Consider the following 15,218-nt stretch of genomic DNA (forward strand, 5'->3'; position numbering starts at 1 on the left):
TGAAATCAAAAAGGTAGGAAGAACATCACCATCGCGGCAGCAACCGACCACAGCCAACGTGGTACCACTAAAACCACTGCGATCGACCAACCGCGAAACAAAACTTCACAAGGAAGAAACCGAAGAATCGGAAGTTTCCACTCTACAATCTAGGCCTGACTACCAACAGGTGAAAATGTTACCTAAAAGAACTTTGAAACCTATTTCTAACGAAAGAAAACGGGTACTTACCCCACAAATCCAAAACGCGTCCTTCGCCATCAGCAGACTCAACCCAACTGAAGATAGCGCAGTAAGAAGTCCTCTCCGACGTTCGAGGTATGGCAACAGAACCTACAGAATCCAACGAACCCCAAAATTGCAAACTACCGCTAACTGACCAGAAAGGATTGGTAAGCATAGTCCCTGTCTGCCCTGGAGTCTAACCTAGCTAGTATTAGGTATTTGGAAGGTGGGTGGTGTAATTTTCACTGCAACCCCTTTGAATATGTGATGTACTGTTCTTTATTAGTGTAATTATAAGTGTGACATTGTATTTTCTTATTCTTAATAAAATCAAAGTTCTTTTTCACCAAACCAGTGGTCTTTTGCACTTAATCACATCCCCCAAATAAATCCAGAGTCTAGAACCCAAGGGAGTGGGAGCGATTCGAATCGCTCAAGTAGGTCAGAGGTGAACCTGATCCCCGGGACCACCTCCTTACAGGTGGCTGCAGCCTGCACTACACGCTTCCCTCAGCTCCATGCGGAGAAGATCAAGTGATAGGATGTTGGGGGAGGAAGATGAGAGTGGATAGAAGGAGAGGGGATGAGGGAGGAAAGGGGATTGAGGGGGGAGAGAGGATCGAAATGTGGTGGAGACTGGATCAAAAGGGGAGGGAGGAAGGAGAGGGGATGGAAGGGGAAAGAAGAGGGGATCGAAAGGAGAAGAGGAGGTCAGAAGCTCAGGGGGAGAGAGGGCAGGAACTCAGTAAGGGGTGAAAGAGCACGGAGAGAACAGTGGGGATGGGGAAGAAAGTGATCCAGGTCTAAAGAGGGCGGGTTGAGTGTGAGAACATGATCCAGATGGGAAGAGGGATCACGTTCTCCCTCCTCTTTTCTTCCAACACCACCCCCACCCCTTTACACATGCACCAGGTTCTCCCTCTCCTCCCGCTATACTTGGTTGATTTCTTGAAAAGCCCGGTGCGTGTGCGGCAAGTGACACCTTTGGACTGGACAAAATCCGGAGGTCATGACACTGTCATTATTCACTTCATACCCAATAAACCTGTTAACAAGATGTGACCCACACACACTGCCCCATCTATTGGGGGGGGGGGGCAGGGTGCGTAGAAGGTCAGGAACATGTTGGGGGGAGAAAGTCAGGAACTTTGGGGGGAGTAGGTGAGGAACCCTGGGGGGGGGGGGGGTGAATGGAGAACATCAGCAACTAGCAGGGAGTAGGGGGAGAAGTTGGTGGGGATGGAAAGGTCAGGAACTTGGAGGGTGCACGTAAGATCAGGAACTTGTTTAGAGCTGGGGGAGAAGGTCCTAATCCATAAGGGTGAGCCCTGTCTGTTCTCTGAAAGCAGTACTGTGAGCTGTATCTGGAGCTTGACAGTCAGAATGAATGGCTCGAATTACACATTGCAATGTACTTGATTAATCAGGCCTGCAGGATCTAATTACACATTCCAAACAAACTGCCAGGTGTGTCTTGACCTCCAAGGGGACCAATCAGAAATCTGGTCTTGTCGTCCAAGGGGACCAATCAGAACTTTGGTGTTGCAAGAAGATTCCATGTCCATGGCATTATTCAAAGAAGAGTAAGAGAGTTCTTCTTGTCCAACATCTTACCCACAACCAATATCACAAACAGATTATCTGGTCATTTTCTCATTATTGCTTGAGGGACCTTGGTGTGAGCAACTTGGCTGCTGCATTTCCTACATTACAACAGTGACTACACTTCAAATATTTATTTATTTATTTATTTATTTCTTTCTTTCTTTCTTTCTTTCTTTCTTTCTTTCCCACCTTCTCTTACAGCAAGTACTTGGTAGGAGATCCTTATGACCCCTTCCTGCACTTTAACACAGGGATATCTTCACATCGAAAAGTCCAACTGTTTGCTGTTGCCTGGCAGACAGCTAGTCAGATGCTAGTCAAAACATTATTAATGTGATATTGTTACAGGAGACATTTCTGTGCATTGTCTGTAAGAGGCAGGGGTCCAGAGTGAGCCTGTCATACATTAAAGAACTCACCCTACAAAGAGTAGGCTATGGGGCTGACCCTGGGAACAGCTGTGATTTACATTTTCCATTCTCAGTTCACCCCAGTGCAGTGCGAGTGTAATTTCTGGAGATTTAAGGCTGCAGTGCCACTGGCCCTCATTTTAATATATACTAATTAGCTGGGTGTGGACTTGGTAGACGGGAAATGGGTGGCAGATTTTGAAATTCAGCCATTGTGATTTGGGGGCATAAAACCAGAAGAAATGGCTTCAGCCTGATTTGCCGGCATGGCAAGTGAGTTGCCTTGATTTTAGGCACTATAAGCACCTAAAGCAGCGTGGAATTTCAGGGCCAATAATGTTAGGAGATAAAATTGCTAAAAAATAAGTCAAGTTAAAAAAAAACAAAGTAAAGTAAACATTTCAATCAAAAGAATGACAGGAATGGGTGGATTAATATCAATACTAAGTTTTATAGAAAGAAAGTAAGACTTGGATTGATATAGAAACATAGAAAATAGGTGCAGGTGTAGGCCATTCGGCTCTTCGAGCCTGCACCACCATTCAATATTTTCATGGCTGATCATTCACCTCAGTACCTCTTTCCTGCTTTCTCTCCCTACCCCTTGATCCCTTTAGCCGTAAGGGCCATACCGAACTCCCTCTTGAATATATCCAATGAACTGGCATCAACAACACTCTGCGGTAGAGAATTTCACAGGATAACAACTCTCTGAGTGAAGAAGTTTCTCCTCATCTCAGTCCTCAATGGTTTACACCTTATCCTTAGACTGTGACCCCAGGTTCTGGACTTCCCCAATATCGGGAACATTCTTTCAGCATCTAATCTGTCTAATTCCGTCAGAATTTTATATGTTTCTATGAGATCCCCTCTCATCCTTCTAAACTCCAGTGAATACAGGCCCAGTCGATCCAATCGCTCCTCATATGTCAGTCCTGCCATCCCAGGAATCAGTCTGGTGAACCTTTGCTGCACTCCCTCAATAGCAAGAACTTCCTTCCTCAGATTAGGAGACCAAAACTGAACACAATATTCCAGGTGAGGCCTCACCAAGGCTCTGTACAACTGCAGTAAGACCTCCCTGCTCCTATACTCAAATCCCCTAGCTATGAATGTCAACATACCTTTTGCCTTCTTCGCCGCCTGCTGTACCTGCATGCCAACTTGCAATGACTGATGTACCATGACACCCAGGTCTCATTACACCTCCCCTTTTCCTAATTTGCCGCCATTCAGATAATATTCTGCCTTTGTGTTTTTGCCACCAAAGTGGATAACCTCACATTGATCCACATTATATTGCATCTGCCATGCATTTGCCCACTCACCTAACTTGTCCAATTCACCCTGCAGCCTCTTAGTGTCCTCCTCACAGCTCACACTGCCACCGAACTTAGTGTCATCTGCAAATTTGGAGATATTACACTCAATTCCTTCATCTAAATCATAAATGTATATTGTAAATAGCTGGGGTCCCAGCACTGAGCCCTGCGGCAACCCACTAGTCACTGGCTGCCATTCTGAAAAGGACCCGTTTAACCCGACTCTCTGCTTCCTGTCTGCCAACCAGTTCTCTAACCTCATCAGTATATTACCCCCAATACCATGTGCTTTAATTTTGCACACCAATCTTGTGTGTGGGACCTTGTCAAAAGCCTTTTGAAAGTCCAAATACACCACATCCACTGGTTCTCCTTTGTCCACTCTACTAGCTACATCCTCAAAAAATTCTAGAAGTTGTGTCAAGCATGATTTCCCTTTCATAAATCTATGCTGACTTGGACCGATCCTGTCACTGCTTCCAAATGCGCTGCTATTTCATCTTTAATAATTGATTCCAACATTTTTCCCACTACTGATGTCAGGCTAACCGGTCTATAATTACCTATTTTCTCTCTCCCTCCTTTTTTAAGAAGTGGTGTTACATTAGCTACCCTCCAGTCCACAGGAACTGATCCAGAGTCAATAGACTGTTGGAAAATGATCACCAATGCATCCATTATTTCTAGGGCCACTTCCTTAAGTACTCTGGGATGCAGACTATCAGGCTCTGTGCATTTATCGGCCTTCAATCCCATCAATTTCCCTAACATAATTTCATGCCCAATAAGGATTTCCTTCAGTTCCTCCTTCTCACTAGACCCTCGGTACCCTAGTATTTCCGTAAGGTTATTTGTGTCTTCATTCATGAAGACATATAGCGCCTTTCCCGAGCACCAGACATCTCAAAGTGCTTTACAGCCAATTTTGAACTTTTGGAGTGTAGTCACTGTTGTAATGTAGTTAATATAGGTGGACATAAACTATTGATGTTCTCATTTGTACAATATTTATACCATCTTGACTGAATTTACAGGGATAATACAAATATCTCAACATTGGGAAACTAGAGTTAACAATTTACAGCCCTTCTAGTGCATTCTCACTGTCCCTCCAGTGAGAATGGACAGGAAGGGCTAAAAATGAGGGAAGGGCTCAGATACAGTAGGTCGCATCCTTACATCAGAGATTCAACAGGTCTTGTAAGCCTTTATTCACCTCTTACAACGCCAGTGACATAGCAGAGGTTGGACCTCTGAATGCCAGGGGTTTACACATCTCAAAGCTCACTGGTGACCAATAAATCAGCAGTGGCATTACACCTGCTCTCAGCAGGAGTACTAGGCAGCCACATGGCAATAGTGGGTCTCATCTGGGGGTCCTGGCTGGGACATTGTTCTGGACCGCTGAAGAAAAATAGGTTAGTTGTTTAAAATGATTAAATGCAGCCCTTTTACAGAGGAGGTCACTCGGGTCACACCAGCTGGCCAAACTTTCACTGCAGTATGTATTCCCTTCAATGGGCAGGTGCCCAAGATGTGCAACTAATGGTAGGCAGGTGCAATCCCCATTTTCAAATTTTTGGCCTGCTGATTAAATTAGCCTGATTGTCTAGACTAATACTGAAGTACCAAGGGAGTGCTGCCTTGTCAAATGTGAAGTCCTCTGGATGAAACATTAAACTATAGCCCTGCCGGTCTGATTCAGGTGCATGTCCATTGCATTATTTGAAGAGGAGACATTTTCTTAGTGTCCTGACCAATATTCTTCAATCAACACAATCAAAGATAGCTAACTGCTCATTCAGTTCATTGCTGTTTGTGGAACACTGCTCTGTGAAAAATGTCTGCTGCATTTACCTATATGATAACAGTGAGTGCATTTCAAAATAGTTGACTGTGTGAGATGCTTTAGGATGTTTTGAAGATATGCACTATGATGCTATATAAATGTAGATTCTTTGGCCTAAAAATTGAATTAAGCCTGGAAACATGCAGTCTATTGGCCAATAACATTTTGCATAGGCTCACTGCACAACTTAAAAGGGAGGTGCTTTGTTGCAGAAGCACCTCATTGTCAATCAAAACAAAGCCATAACCCAACAACCGAAGGAAAGGGCTCAAAGATTTTCTGATGCTGCACTTGGTCCTAGGAGTTAAAAGATGCTGTGAGGTCCTTTACCCACAGCAACAACAACTTGCATTTATATAGCACCTTTAATGTAATGAAATGTCACAAGTCGCTTTACTGGAGTATTATAAGACAAAAAAATTGACATCGAGTCACATAAGGAGAAATTAGCACAGGTGACCAAAAGCTTGGTCAAAAAGGTAGGTTTTAAGCAGCATCATAAAGGAGGAACGAGAGGTAGAGAGGTGGAGAGGTTTAGGCAGGGAGTTCCAGAGCTTAGGGCATGGCAACCTAAGGCACGGCCACCAATGGTTGAGCGATTATAATCAGGGATTCTCAAGAGGCAGAATTAGAGTAGCGCAGATATCTCTGGAGGGTTGTGGGGCTGAAGGAGATTACAGATTACAGGGATAGAGAGGAGCGAGCCATGGGGGGATTTGAAAACAAGGATGAGAATTTAAAAATCGAGGCATTGCTTAACTGGGAGCCAATGTAGTTCAGCGAGCACAGGAGTGATGGGTGAGCGGGACATCGCAAGTTTACATAGGGTAGATTATGGGAGGCCAGCCAAGAGTGCATTGAAATTGTCAATCATAGAATCACAGAATCTTACAGCATGGAAGGAGGCCATTTTGGCCCACCGTGTCCGCACAGGACAACAAAGAGCTATCTAGCCGAATCCCACTTTCCAGCTCTTGATCCATAGGTTACGGCACTTCAAGCTTACATTCAAGTACTTTTTAAAGGTGAGGAAGGTTTCTGCCTCTCCCATCCTTTCAGGCAGTGAGTTCCGGACACCCACCACCCTCTGGGTAAAGAAATTTCCCCTCAAATTCCCTCTAAACATCCTACGGATTACTTTAAATCTATTCCCCCTGCTGAGGGAAATAGGTCCATCCTATCCACTCAATTTTATACACCTCAATAAGGTCTCCCCTCAGCCTCCTCTGTTTCAAAGAAAACAACCCCAGCCTATCCAATTGCTCTCCCAGTGCAACCATCGAGGCTGGATTTACAAGTGTGGAAAAAGGCTTGCAGGGTGTTACAGCAGTCCAGCAATCTATGTTCCAACAGATGGCTAGGGGTGCTCAGATGCCTCCGCAGGGGAATGGCAGTGGTTCCATGGAGCAAGAACCTGCTGCCCTCTCTCAGGATGACAGCATTCCTACACCCACCACTGCTACTCCACCAATGCCCTTGCTGCTGCCTGTCATCCAGCCAACCCAGACTGCTGCCACACATGCCGAGGTGGTGCAGCTTACAGCCGGGCCTTCTAGGGCCATTGGTACTCAAGGGCATCCTGCAAGACCATCTGCAGTCTCCCCCATGGAAAATCAGCAGTCTTCCACCTGCCATGCTGCAGCCACTGGGAGAGCACTCGTAGGAGCACGAGATTAGGAAAGGCACACAAAAAACAAATACTAAGGAGATGCACAAGGGTGATTAGTTGACTTTGATCTTTTGATTTGAATATGATAAATTTATAAATTATGTTTGGTATGTGTGTTTTCTGGTGGCTCTCATTTCAGCTCTGTGCCCAGGAGGATGCTGTGATGACCTGTGACAGACAGATAATGGCACTGAAAACACGGTTTCTCCTTCCCATGGGCGTTCGACTCGATTCTAGAAAAAAGAAGCGCGCTGACTTTATTCTGTTGCGCCCACGAGATATCCCGGTCCTGAGGCCTCCACTGACTGCACATCGCAGCACGTGCACGTCAGGATGTGCGCAGGGCTAGAGCTGCAGTCACATGGGTCTGGGCAGCCAATCAAGGTAAAGTATGATCTCATTCATAATAATGCGAACTCCGTAAGTTGGAGTTCCCATTATGATAAATGAGAAACCCCCCAAACACACAAGACTCCAATAAAAAATAGAAAAAATACACCACATATTTAACATTCATTTACATTAAAGTTATTTATGACTTATAAAAATATATATATTTTTCTGATTTTTTAAGAAGTTTTTTAAATTATGGTTTAAAATAAGTTTAACTTAGTGGGGAGGGTTTTTAAACAATAACATGTGTTTTTTCAATGTTATTCTTTATGTTTTAAGTGTGATTTAAAACTCTTATGCCTGTAAAAGTAGACTATGCGCCTGCTTTTATCAGGCGCAAGAGTTTTCAGGACATTTACTGGGCAAGATATGGGTAAATACCGCAATCCTGCCCTTGCAAATGTCCTGGATGTGGAGATACAGAGGATCTATCAAACTCCAGCTTGACCATTCTGAAAAGCTGGTTTTCGGCGCATGTGCATTGTGCACTGAATACCGGCTTTTGCGATGCCTTCCCGGGTCCGTACACATTCCGTACAGACCAGGGAGGCCGGAATTTCTGGGCTATTAAGATGGGAAAGCGGTGAGCAGCAGGGATCTGGGGTTTCATTCACTGGAAGTGGAGTCTAATGAGGTACTGATTGACAGTCTGTCCAGAATGTGGATGTGCTGCCTGCCACCTCACTTCCTCCTCCTCTTCCTCTTGCTCATCCTCCTCCTCTTCCTTGTCCCAGAACCCATGGTGACAAGGGCTGCGCGTTCATGATGACCAAGTTGTGGAGCAGGCAGCAGAGTGCATTAAATGGAGTGGTGACATCGAAAATGACAGATCGTGTGTCAATCAGTATGTGCACTCATTGCTGTCATGATCTCTCTCATCTAAATATCTGGTGTAAACACGGGCAACGGCACCACTATCAACCTTCCCAAAAAGGCAGAAGGCCCGGCTGTACACTGCACCATCTTGGCATGGGCGGCTGCAGTCTGGGCTGGCTGGATGACAGGCAGCGTGACCTGCTGGAAACCGACGGAAGCGAGGCGGCCACCATTTTTTCAGCAAAGCTGGCCTTAATGGCCCAAACTGAACCTTTAAATTCTGCGGTGTTTCAATTTACTCTTTCCAGAAGCATAATTATCTACCCAAACCCAGCTCCAGCTAATTCAAGAACTATTCAAACAAGAGCAGGGAGTTCTCCTGGTGCCTTGGCTAACATTGCTTCATCAACCAACATTATTAAAACAGATTAACTGGCCATGTATCTCGTTTGCTGTTTATGGGACCTTGCTGTGTACAAATTGTCTTCATATTGGCCAAGATAACACAAGTGAACTGCCCTTTAAAAGTACATAATTGGCTGTGACGCACTTTGGAATGCCTTGAGGATATGAAAGGCGTTATGTAAATTCCAGTTCTTTCTAGGATCCTAATTTTTTTTGACCATTCCTGTTGACTTTCACTTTTTCTTTAAGTGGTGCAGTATAGATTTTTAAAGGAACTGTCTAACTGCATGCAATCAGTTATGTTTTTCATTTTAATGACTTGATGTGGCACATCTACATTTTACACAGGCCTGTCCATTCAAACTTCAACATTAGACATTCCAAAATTGATATTTTCACAAAGCCTAGTCCGAATTATCAACCAGTCATTGAAAACCACAATGATGTTGCTTTATTTGCTCCTATCTCAAGTGAAATCTCTACAGACTCATTTGCAGCAAAGGTTATTGGATAATAAATAAGAGCAGGAATTCCCATTCCCAGCATGGGAACACGAAGGCCAATGGTATTCCCATTGCTGCTGTAGCTGAGATGGAGACAGATTACAGATCACAGAACAAAAACGATACCTTTCTACATCCATTGAATTATCCGTCACACCCTTACAACATTTCTGTAAACACACCGGCATCAATCTTAGAAAGTGGAAACTCTCCAAGGACATCCCCTTCGTTTGTATCAGCCATCCATTCTACTATTATTCTGCAGAAGAATCCTGCAAATGAGAATATTTCATAAATGAATTGCTCAGTCCGAAAGCTATCTGGGACATCTCAAAGTTAAGCATGCATCTACAGTGCTTACCCTTGGAGATTTGTTCTTTAAATAGTTATTCTGCTTTGCATTGTGCCACTGGTGATACTACCATGCAGCATCACATATATGTTGTTACTGCTCTTACTCAAGAAGGAACAGACACGTGGCCTCAAAAAAGGACACTAACACCTGGATTTGTTCTTGTATAACATGCTCCATATACCAAACTGACTTTGAACTTCCCTGTTCACATTATAATTCACGGCAAGTCAGCTCTGATGAAAGTTACAAGTCTGACAAAGTCAGAGTAATAAGATGTGCATCATGAAAAAACATGTCATTCTAAGACTCTCGAATGGTCCCAGTGGATTGGAAGGTAGCAACTGTAACCCCACTATTCAAGAAAGGAGGGAGAGAGAAAACGGGGAACTACAGGCCAGTTAGACTGATATCAGTCATTGGGAAAATAGAAACATAGAAACATAGAAAATAGGTGCAGGAGTAGGCCATTCGGCCCTTCTAGCCTGCACCGCCATTCAATGAGTTCATGGCTGAACATTCAACTTCAGTACCCCATTCCTGCTTTCTCGCCATACCCCTTGATCCCCCTAGCAGTAAGGACCTCATCTAACTCCTTTTTGAATATATTTAGTGAATTGGCCTCAACAACTTTCTGTGGTAGAGAATTCCACAGGTTCACCACTCTCTGGGTGAAGAAGTTCCTCCGCATCTCGGTCCTAAATGGCTTACCCCTTATCCTTAGACTGTGACCCCTGGTTCTGGACTTCCCCAACATTGGGAACATTCTTCCTGCATCTAACCTGTCTAACCCCGTCAGAATTTTATATGTTTCTATGAGGTCCCCTCTCATTCTTCTGAACTCCAGTGAATACAAGCCCAGTTGATCCAGTCTTTCTTGATAGGTCAGTCCCGCCATCCCGGGAATCAGTCTGGTGAACCTTCGCTGCACTCCCTCAATAGCAAGAACGTCCTTCCTCAGGTTAGGAGACCAAAACTGTACACAATACTCCAGGTGTGGCCTCACCAATGCCCTGTACAACTGTAGCAACACCTCCCTGCCCCTGTACTCAAATCCCCTTGCTATGAAGGCCAACATGCCATTTGCTTTCTTAACCGCCTGCTGCACCTGCATGCCAACCTTCAATGACTGATGTACCATGACACCCAGGTCTCTTTGCACCTCCCCTTTTCCTAATCTGTCACCATTCAGATAATAGTCTGTCTCTCTGTTTTTACCACCAAAGTGGATAACCTCACATTTATCCACATTATACTTCATCTGCCATGCATTTGCCCATTCACCTAACCTATCCAAGTCGCTCTGCAGCCTCACAGCATCCTCCTCGCAGCTCACACCGCCACCCAACTTAGTGTCATCCGCAAACTTGGAGATACTACACTCAATCCCCTCATCTAAATCATTAATGTACAGTGTAAACAGCTGGGGCCCCAGCACAGAACCCTGCGGTACCCCACTAGTCACTGCCTGCCATTCTGAAAAGTACCCATTTACTCCTACTCTTTGCTTCCTGTCTGACAACCAGTTCTCAATCCATGTCAGTACACTACCCCCAATCCCATGTGCTCTAACTTTGCACATCAATCTCTTGTGTGGGACCTTGTCGAACGCCTTCTGAAAGTCCAAATATACCACATCAACTGGTTCTCCCTTATCCACTCTACTGGAAACATCCTCAAAAAATTCCAGAAGATTTGTCAAGCATGATTTCCCTTTCACAAATCCATGCTGACTTGGACCTATCATGTCACCTCTTTCCAAATGCACTGCTATGACATCCTTAATAATTGATTCCATCATTTTACCCACTACCGATGTCAGGCTGACCGGTCTATAATTCCCTGTTTTCTCTCTCCCTCCTTTTTTAAAAAGTGGGGTTACATTGGCTACCCTCCACTCCATAGGAACTGATCCAGAGTCAATGGAATGTTGGAAAATGACTGTCAACGCATCCACTATTTCCAAGGCCACCTCCTTAAGTACTCTGGGATGCAGTCCATCAGGCCCTGGGGATTTATCGGCCTTCAATCCCATCAATTTCCCCAACACAATTTCCCGGCTAATAAGGATTTCCCTCAGTTCCTCCTCCTTACTAGACCCCCCGACCCCTTTTATAACCGGAAGGTTGTTCGTGTCCTCCTTCGTGAATACCGAACCAAAGTACTTGTTCAATTGGTCCGCCATTTCTTTGTTCCCCGTTATGACTTCCCCTGATTCTGACTGCAGGGGACCTACGTTTGTCTTTACTAACCTTTTTCTCTTTACATATCTATAGAAACTTTTGCAATCCGTCTTAATGTTCCCTGCAAGCTTCTTCTCATACTCCATTTTCCCTGCCCTAATCAAACCCTTTGTCCTCCTCTGCTGAGTTCTAAATTTCTCCCAGTCCCCAGGTTCGCTGCTATTTCTGGCCAATTTGTATGCCACTTCCTTGGCTTTAATACTATCCCTGATTTCCCTTGATAGCCACGGTTGAGCCACCTTCCCTTTTTTATTTCTATGCCAGACAGGAATGTACAATTGTTGTAGTTCATCCATGCGGTCTCTAAATGTCTGCCATTGCCCATCCACAGTCAACCCCTTAAGTATCATTCGCCAATCCATCTCAGCCAATTCACGCCTCATACCTTCAAAGTTAGCCTTCTTTAAGTTCTGGACCATGGTCTCTGAATTAACTGTTTCATTCTCCATCCTAATGCAGAATTCCACCATATTATGGTCACTCTTCCCCAAGGGGCCTCGCACAACGAGATTGCTAATTAATCCTTTCTCATTACATAACACCCAGTCTAAGATGGCCTCCCCCCTAGTTGGTTCCTCGACATATTGGTCTAAAAAACCATCCCTTATGCACTCCAGAAAATCCTCCTCCACCGTATTGCTTCCAGTTTGGTTAGCCCAATCTATGTGCATATTAAAGTCACCCATTATAACTGCTGCACCTTTATTGCACGCACCCCTAATTTCCTGTTTGATGCCCTCCCCAACATCACTACTACTGTTTGGAGGTCTGTACACAACTCCCACTAACGTTTTTTGCCCTTTGGTGTTCTGCAGCTCTACCCATATAGATTCCACATCATCCAAGCTAATGTCCTTCCTAACTATTGCCTTAATCTCCTCCTTAACCAGCAATGCTACCCCACCTCCTTTTCCTTTTATTCTATCCTTCCTGAATGTTGAATACCCCTGGATGTTGAGTTCCCAGCCCTGCTCATCCTGGAGCCACGTCTCCGTAATCCCAATCACATCATATTTGTTAACATCTATTTGCACAGTTAATTCATCCACCTTATTGCGGATACTCCTTGCATTAAGACACAAAGCCTTTAGGCTTGTTTTTTTAACACCCTCTGTCCTTTTAGAATTTTGCTGTACAATGGCCCTTTTTGTTCTTTGCCTTGGGTTTCTCTGCCCTCCACTTTTCCTCATCTCCTTTCTGTCTTTTGTTTTTGCCTCCTTTTTGTTTCCCTCTATCTCCCTGCATTGGTTCCCATCCCCCTGCCATATTAGTTTAACTCCTCCCCAACAGCACTAGCAAACACTCCCCCGAGGACATTGGATCCGATTCTGCCCAGGTGCAGACCGTCCGGATTGTACTGGTCCCACCTCCCCCAGAACCGGTTCCAATGCCCCAGGAATTTGAATCCCTCCCTGCTGCACCATTGCTCAAGCCACGTATTCATCTGAGCTATCCTGCGATTCCTACTCTGACTAGCACGTGGCACTGGTAGCAATCCCGAGATTACTACTTTTGAGGTCCTACTTTTTAATTTAGCTCCTAGCTCCTTAAATTCATTTCGTAGGAACTCATCCCTTTTTTTACCTATGTCATTGGTACCAACGTGCACCACGACAACTGGCTGTTCTCCCTCCCTTTTTAGAATGTCCTCCACCCGCTCCGAGACATCCTTGACCCTTGCACCAGGGAGGCAACATACCATCCTGGAGTCTCGGTTGCGGCCGCAGAAACGCCTATCTATTCCCCTTACAATTGAATCCCCTATCACTATCGCTCTTCCACTCTTTTTCCTGCCCTCCTGTGCAACAGAGCCAGCCACGGTGCCATGAACTTGGCTGCTGCTGCCCTCCCCTGATGAGTCATCCCCCTCAACAGTACTCAAAGCGGTGTATCTGTTTTGCAGGGGGATGACCACAGGGGACCCCTGCACTACCTTCCTTGCACTACTCTTCCTGCTGGTCTTCCATTCCCTCGCTGGCTGTGGACCCTTCTCCTGCAGTAAGACCAACTCGCTACACGTGATACTCACGTCATTCTCAGCATCGTGGATGCTCCAGAGTGAATCCACCTTCAGCTCCAACTCCGCAACGCGGACCGTCAGTAGCCGGAGGTGGACACACTTCCCGCACATGTAGTCGTCAGGGACACTGGTGTTGTCCCCGTGTTCCCACATGGTACAGGAGGAGCATATCACGTGACCGAGCTGTCCTGCCATGACTTAACCCTTAGATACACTTAAATTGCCGACAACAATGTTAAAAGTTACTGACTAATAAAGAAAAAGAAAAACTACTCACCAATCAGCAGCCAATCACTTACCACGTTGGCTGTGACGTCACCTTTTGATTTCCTTCTACTTTTTTGCCTTCTCTCCCAGCTGGAGCTGCACCGCTACGCCTCTCTGGACTCCCGCCTCTCTCGACGCTCCCCGGACTGCTGAGCCTTTTATAGGCCGCTGCCTCTCTGGACTCCCGCCTCTCTCGACGCTCCCCGGACTGCTGAGCCTTTTACAGGCCGCTGCCTCTCTGGACTCCCGCCTCTCTCGACGCTCCCCGGACTGCTGAGCCTTTTACAGGCCGCTGCCTCTCTGGACTCCCGCCTCTCTCGACGCTCCCCGGACTGCTGAGCCTTTTACAGGCCGCTGCCTCTCTGGACTCCCGCCTCTCTCGACGCTCCCCGGAATTCATTATTAAGGAAGTGGTAACAGGGTACTTAGAAAATCATAATATGGTTAGGCAGAGTCAACATGGTTTTATGAAAGGGAAATCAAGTTTACCAAATTTATTAGAATTTTTTGAGGATGTAACGAGCAGGGTAGTTAAAGGGGAACCAGTGGGTGCATTATATTTGGATTTCCAAAAAGTATTTGATAAGGTGTTTCTTTAAAGGATGCTATGCAAGATAAATGCTCATGGATAGAGGATTGGTTAATAGTCAGAGAACAGAGAGTAGGGATAAAAGGGTCATTTTTCAGTTGGCAGGCTGTAACTGGTGGGGTACTGCAAGGATCAGTGCTGGAGCCTTAGCTATTTACAATCTATATCAATGACTTAGATGAAGGGACCGAGTGCAATATATCCAGGTTTGGTGACAATACAAAGCTAGGTGAGAAAGTAGCTTGAGACCAGGGAGGGAGCAGCAGCCTTTAAACAGTGTGAGAGGGAAGCCCAGGGACACACCCCACAGTGTGAGAGGGAGACCCAGGGACATACCAAGCAGTGTGAGAGGGAGAGCCCAGGGACACACCCCGCAGCGTGAGAGGGAGAGCCCAGGGACACACCCCAGTGTGAGAGAGAGACCCAGGGACATACCAAGCAGTGTGAGGGGGAGAGCCCAGGGACACACCCTGCAGTGTGAGAGGGAGACCCAGGGACATACCAAGCAGTGTGAGAGGGAGACTCAGGGACATACCAAGCAGTGTGAGAG

Source organism: Pristiophorus japonicus, chromosome 2 (assembly GCF_044704955.1).
Source record: "Pristiophorus japonicus isolate sPriJap1 chromosome 2, sPriJap1.hap1, whole genome shotgun sequence".
In the NCBI taxonomy this organism is placed as follows: domain Eukaryota; kingdom Metazoa; phylum Chordata; class Chondrichthyes; family Pristiophoridae; genus Pristiophorus; species Pristiophorus japonicus.